Genomic DNA, 7,232 nt, shown 5'->3' on the forward strand with positions numbered 1-7,232 from the left:
GAAGACCCCATTTAAACTTCCAGCTAGCAAGCCCCCAATTGAATGTCTTTGATTATGAGGTTCCTAAGGGCCACAAACCTTAAAAACTCGGCTGTAACATTCATGACGTATTTCTCAAATGAGGAATTAACATTAGTCTTGTTTAAGAAAAACAATTTGTATGGCTTCTAGAGACTTTAATTTAAAAAATATTTATCTTTAATTAAGACAACTTAAATAATTTCTCTGTAGGGAAACACTCTCAACATAAATTATTATTTTAAAAAATAAAACAACCACCAAAAATGTTTACAAAACATAATTTTCACGATCATCATTTAGGCCCTTTTTGTAAATTTACTTAATTTCTCTTTGAAAGCGTGCTATAATATTACATATATATATATATATATATATATATATATATATATATATATATATATATATATAGAGAGAGAGAGAGAGAGAGAGAGAGAGAGAGAGAGAGAGTCCATGGTGTATACTTTCCATCAACTTAAGTGATTTTTTTTTACAGATTTCTCCTCAAAGGTAATAAATTTAATATTATTTATAGTATTTTTTAACATTATAAATATTATTTTAGTAATTTTTAGCATTATAAATTTTCTAGATACATGATTTTACTAAATGTGCTAACCAACTACACTCAAGTAGTTTCAAGAAATTTTGAGTTTATTGGCCTTTCCATTCTGTCAACTTGAGCCATTTTTCTTGGGTAAAGCTCCTTTTATGGCTCTGGTATTAATAGCTTTGGGCGAGTTTAACTTCATAAAAAAGCCACCTAAGTTTTGTGGGTAAAACATTACCTGTCCATGTTGGTGGCATTGTGCATAGCAACAACAAGGGACCTTCATGGGACCCTTCTTAGACCTCTTCTCTCATTCAGTGGCATTGTGCATAATCTACCGAGCAAGCAAAATTCATGGTCCCTTCTTGGACCTTTTCCTAAGTTAGTGAGAAATGCCACCAATAGCTCTCTACCATTGCTTTTGCACATTTTAAAGTAGATTTAACGGAGAAAAACACAATGGTGAAAATGTTGTAGTAGCATTGCAACCTATGCACATAAGATGCCACATTAGAAAAACCAGGAATGGTATTATGGATAAAAGTGGGAAAGTCATGCAAAAAATATTCATCATTCCATAAGAACTAGCCCATTGATGCTAGGAAGGGTGGTGTGTAGTCAACCTAAAGTTGGGTACATATATCACCCACCATCATTAGGCACGCAACCATTAAGAGAAAGGCAAATATAATATTTAATTCTAGAAATATTTTATAATTTTAGTTTGTAGTATCATTTTGATTATTTTATAATAAAGGGAATTGGTGCCCTTTAAGAATAGTCTTCGTTTGATTTACTTGAACAAATTCCCTTTTATTATTTTAATAAAAGGGAATTGGTGTCCTTTACGAATAGTCTTCATTTGGTTTAGTTGAACAAATGTTATTTCAAGCACTTCCTTTTACGAATTCCCACATCATTGAAGATGCATCGCACACTATCAAGATGTGGTTTACGTGGAACCTGCATAAATTGGCTCTCTAAGCCAACAATGTAACTTAAATCTGGCCTGCTGATCGTGACATAGATTAAACTCCCCACGATCTTCCTGTACATAGTGGGGTCTTCCAACACATAACCCGTATCTGCATTGAGCTTGCCATTTTGATCTAATGGCATCGAGATTAGCTTACAACTAATCATCCCATACTTGGATAACATGTCCAATACATACTGTCTCTGTGTGACATCCAAATACCATCAGGTGTGCGAATGATCGCAATGCCCAAAAATAGCGCAGATCTCCCAAATCCTTCATGTCAAACTTCCTTTTGAGAAAACTTTTCACATGCTCAATCTCTTCCAAGTTATGACCCCCAATAATAAGATCATCTATATAGATGGTGATGATCACAATACTCTTATCACTCTTGTGCACATACAAAGAGTGATATGCATCTGCCATATGAAAACCAATAGTGACAAGATACTCAGTAATCTTGTCATGCCATGCTTATGGAGCTTGCTTCAGCCCATATAAGGCCTTATGAAACTTACATATTTTGGGTGACCTGTATTCTCAAAACTAGGTGGTTGATCCATATACACTTCTTCTTGCAAGTCACCATGTAAGAACGCATTTTTTACATCCATATGATGTAAAAACCCACCTTTAGCTGCAACCACCACAATCATAACTCTCATAGTTGCCATCTTTGCAACCAGGACAAATGTCTCCTCATAATCAATCCCATGTGTCTACACATATCCTTTAGCTACCAATCTAGTCTTGTACTTTCTTATGCTACCATCACTGTTATGTTTCACCTTATACACCCACTTATATCCAATAGTTTTCTTGCGAGAGTGATTTTTGAGGGAGCTTGGTGACCATTCCCCTTTCTTGCCTTTAAGAAATGGCACCAAATCCCAAGTCTCATTTCCATATAATGCATCCATCTCTTCATCCATAGCTTTCTCCCAATACACATTTCCAATAGCCTCATCAAAACATGTGGGCTCTATAACTTGCACAACTTTTTCCATGTAAGCAAAGTGATGTGCCACATAACCATTATAAGTTAACCTCTGCACACAGGGTTTTTGACTCTTCCAGATATTTGTAACTTTGCATTCATGGCTTCCAAAGACTTCTTTACACCAAGTGTCCTCATTGTTGCTGGAATCCCAAGCTCCTCATCAAGGCTCATCTCTGAGCCACTAGACTCTCCATCAAACAGAGAATGCCCTACAAAAATATTAGCCATACCAAGGGGCTCAACCACTTTCTCTTTGCCTTTATGTAATGTACCAACTAAATTTCCAGGATTGGTATTATGACGTAGCCTGCCACTCCATGGTCTATCAACAAAACCGCTGCATGAGGACTCTCCCGGTTCACTCAATGAGACTGTGATTGTTGACTTGCATTCTGTGCAACCACATTTCCACTTACATCAGTCCCAACAACATTTTTTTCAGTAGCATACCAGCTACTCACCTCATCAAATATAACATCCCTGCTTACTCTCAATTCACGTGTATCAAGATTATGACATCTATATCTCCTTTGCTGAAGGGATACCCAATAAACACACATTTTTCTACCTTTGGATCTAGCTTAGTATGCAACTCATTTGGCACATGTATATATGCAATACATCTAAAAACTTTCAAGTGAGACAAATCAAGTTTCTTGCCAATAAACTTCTCCTCTAGCATTACATCATGTATGGCTACAATAGGAGTCATGTTCATGATATAAACTACTGTAGACACAGCCTCATCCCAATAGCTATACGGCATATTCTTCTCTGCTCCCATCAATGCTCATGCTATCTCTATAATGTGCCTATTTTTTCGCTCAGTAACTCCATTTTGCTGCAGAGTGTATTTGCATGTAAACTATCTCTAAATGCCATTCTTCCGTAGAAATCAGAGAACTCATTGGAGAAGTATTCTCTCCCTCCATCTGACCTTAGGCACCTTACATGCTTTCCTGTCTTCTTTTCAGCCATCACTTTGAAATTCTAAAAATGAGTGAAAACTTCACTCTTCTCCACCAAATATACCCACACTTTCCTCATGTGGTCATGAATGTTACGTAGTACCTTCAGCCACCCATAGACATAGTCTTCGAGGACCCCATACATCTGAATGTACAACATCTAGTACATTCCTGCTCACATTTCTGTCATGTGGAAATACATGCTTTGTTTGCTTTCCAAATTGACATGCCTCATATACTTTTTGCATACCTTCAACCTTAAACTTAGGTAGTCCTATCACAATTTCTTTTCATAGGCTTCGTTCTTTGCACATTTACATGCCCAATTCTCTTATGCCAAATGTCTATATCTACAACAACTCCTAAACCATTTGTAAACATTGCAACACTCACTTTAGGCATATTTACATTCAGTGTAAACATTTTGCCCACTCTTTTTCCTTTTGCAACCAATCTACACTTATCTTTAAAGTCTTCTACATAACAACCATTACGGTTAAACCACACTTGCAAACCCTGCTCAATCATATGGCCAACAGAAACTAGATTCTTTGTAATGTTTGGAACATGAAGTACATCTGCAAGGTACTTCACCTTACCATCCTACATAGACAATAGCACATCTCCAACATGGGCAATTGGATAAGCAGTGCCATGCCCTGTTTCAATAAAACACAGTCTTTCAAGACTTCATTTCCTTGAGCCACTCACCACCATGACTTGTCATGTGGTTCGAAGCACTTGAATCAACATACCATACATCATCCTTATATACTGCTACATCATTTTCAGACACAGCATTAACTACATGTTGTATAACAAACAACCTCTCATTATCCTCATTATTTATACTAGAGAACGCATAGTTATTTTGCTGCACTTTTTCATTTTGCATGTCTTTCTGCTTTTTAAAGCAATATGTCTACACATGTCCAGGCTCACCACAGTAAAAACAGCCTCGTGTATCATTATGCTGCCTTTGCCAATTACCACAACCTCTTCGACTCCCCCTGCCTTTAGACCGGCCTCTTCCACCTGTGTGTTGTTGTGATTTATGGGACTATTGTTACTACTGCTGACCATAATTCTGATTACCTTTTCAGCCACCACCTTGGCCACATCCACGACCTCTACCTCATTCTCTACCTGAACTTGTGTAGAAGGCCTGCTACTCTGAATTGTTTTTGTTTTGTGAAGACTATTGATCTTTACCCAAATTCTTCTCTTCAATGATAAGCATTAACACCAAATCTGTAAAGTTGAGAATGTTTTCTCAAGTCTGAATAGACGCCTTGAATGCCTTGCATTGTGGCCTGAGACCACATAGACATACTTCCACCTTATCATCATCATCTTTACCCAAATTCTTCTCTTCAATGATAAGCATTAACACCAAATCTGTAAAGTTGAGAATGTTTTCTCAAGTCTGAATAGACGCCTTGAATGCCTTGCATTGTGGCCTGAGACCACATAGACATACTTCCACCTTATCATCATCAATAGAAACACCAATAAATGTAAGGAATTCCATAATGCCCTTGATCTTCAAGGCATAATCATTCATAGACATGTTTTTCTTCTCCACAATATGAAGCTCATTCTTCAACTGAATCTTTCATGCCTTAGCATTAGTTTCATATACAGCTTCACCAAGGTGTCCCATGCCTCCTTGGGTGACTTGCCATCTTGTATATACCCAAACATGGTGTCTTATATGCCATTAGAAAGCCAACATATGACTTTCCTTGCTCCTTGATTCTAATCCTTGTATTCTTTTATATCTGGAGCAGTTGGATTAATCTCCGGTGTCTTTGGTGCCTCCTAACATTCACCTTTAATGTAGTCCCAATTGTCTTTTTCCATTAGAAAATTTGTCAATCTAAACCTCCAAGCATGGAAGTTGTTCTTGTCAAGCTTCTTTGCAACAATCTGATTAATTCCATCATTCGATATCTTGTCTGCAACACAAACTCACCAAAAATAGCACTCTTGTTTGACCTCTACAAATTGATGTATTCTTTTGCAGCGGTACCATATTGCACCCAAACTGTCATAACTAGTGACCTCAATTTGCATACATACACCCAATGGCACATGTAAGACCTCTTTGCAGTACACACAGTGTCCACACAACTAATCGCCCTTCTTACAGTACCAAAATAGAATTTTACAGAGAATCGAAACTTGTCTCATAAGAAGGGTCCACAATACGTACCACAACACTTAAATATAGTGGTTTGTCAATTGTGCGTACTACTTATGGAATCGAAACTTATCGTCTCATAAGAAGGGTCCACAATACGTACCACAACCAATCGCCCTTCTTACAATACCAAAATAGAATTTTGTAGAGAATCGAAACTTATCGTCTCATAAGAAGGGTCCACAATACGTACCACAACACTTAAATATAGTGGTTTGTCAATTGTGCATACTACTTATGCTATTTATTTCACTTTTTTGTATGTGTCTTAAGAACAAGATTCGTGAGGAGTAGTGGGTCTTGATTTCTTGATGAGTAAATGACCAAGATTTTGTGAGAGTACTTGTCAATTTTGTGTATTACTTATGCTATTTAATTTACTTTTTTGTATCTGTCTCATGAATAAGAGACATGGGCAATGTTCTTGTCTTACTGAGAGAAACCACTTATCGAGCACACATGATCTTTTTTTGTATATGTCTCATTAACAAAAGACGTGAGCAATGTTCTTGTCTTATTGAGCAACCACTCGTCAATTGCATAAGAAGATTTTAGAAACTCTTTTAACGGGTTTACTTCATAATAAAAATTCACTCAATGTGAAAATTAATGAGTGTGTCATCATATTCTCTTTTCTACAATCTATATGCGAAGAATGCGCAAGGGAGAAGGTGATTCTTGTGAGCAAACACACACATACACAAGAGTAGAAAAGTATAGTTCTTGTTGAAGTTAGCAAACAAATTTGGCAGTTATTTTTTTGGTGCCCTACTAGAGCAAACATCCTTATGGGGGCATGCATTTTATATTCACCACACCCTTCTTCTTCACCAGCTCTTCTAAATCTAACTCCTCTTATGAGTCATTTGCATCCAATTCTTCTGCCTCGCTGTTGGATTGATCCTCCACTAATTGCTTTCTTCTTCTTTTGGACTTTATTTTCTTGTACAATTTCTTTTCATCTCTCTTGTCTCCTTCTACCAGCACATCAAATTCCAGGTCTTCCACATTTATGATGGCAACAGACTGTCTAAGATTCAGATTTAGCCCCTTTATGAGCCATTTGCCCATCAGTTCTTCTGAGTGTATGTTGGCTTCATCCAATCTCTTCCTTAGGGATTTGAGTTATGTAACACATAAGCCTCAACATCCATATCTTCTTACGTTAGCTTCCTCATGTTGTTTGACAACTGCCTTGAAGTCTTGACTTCTCAAAACATCTTTACAAAAGCATCCCTTAGCTAGAAAGGGAGAAGACTGCATTCATCATGGAATAGGGGTATTTATCTTCGATGCAATAAAATTTAGTCTAAATAATGGGAGAAGATTGCATTCATCATGAAATGGAGGGTATTTATCTCCAATGCAATAACATTTAGTCTAAAGAATGCACCTGCAACATTCCAAAGAATTGCCAAAGAAATCTTCTATGAATATCTCACAGATTTCATGAAGGTATTTGTGGTGGATACTTTTAGTGCGTTTGGAAGAATAGTGATACACCTCCACCATTT

Source organism: Cibotium barometz, chromosome 52, assembly GCF_041138505.1.
Source record: "Cibotium barometz isolate CiBa-2024 chromosome 52, ASM4113850v1, whole genome shotgun sequence".
Lineage (NCBI taxonomy): Eukaryota > Viridiplantae > Streptophyta > Polypodiopsida > Cyatheales > Cibotiaceae > Cibotium > Cibotium barometz.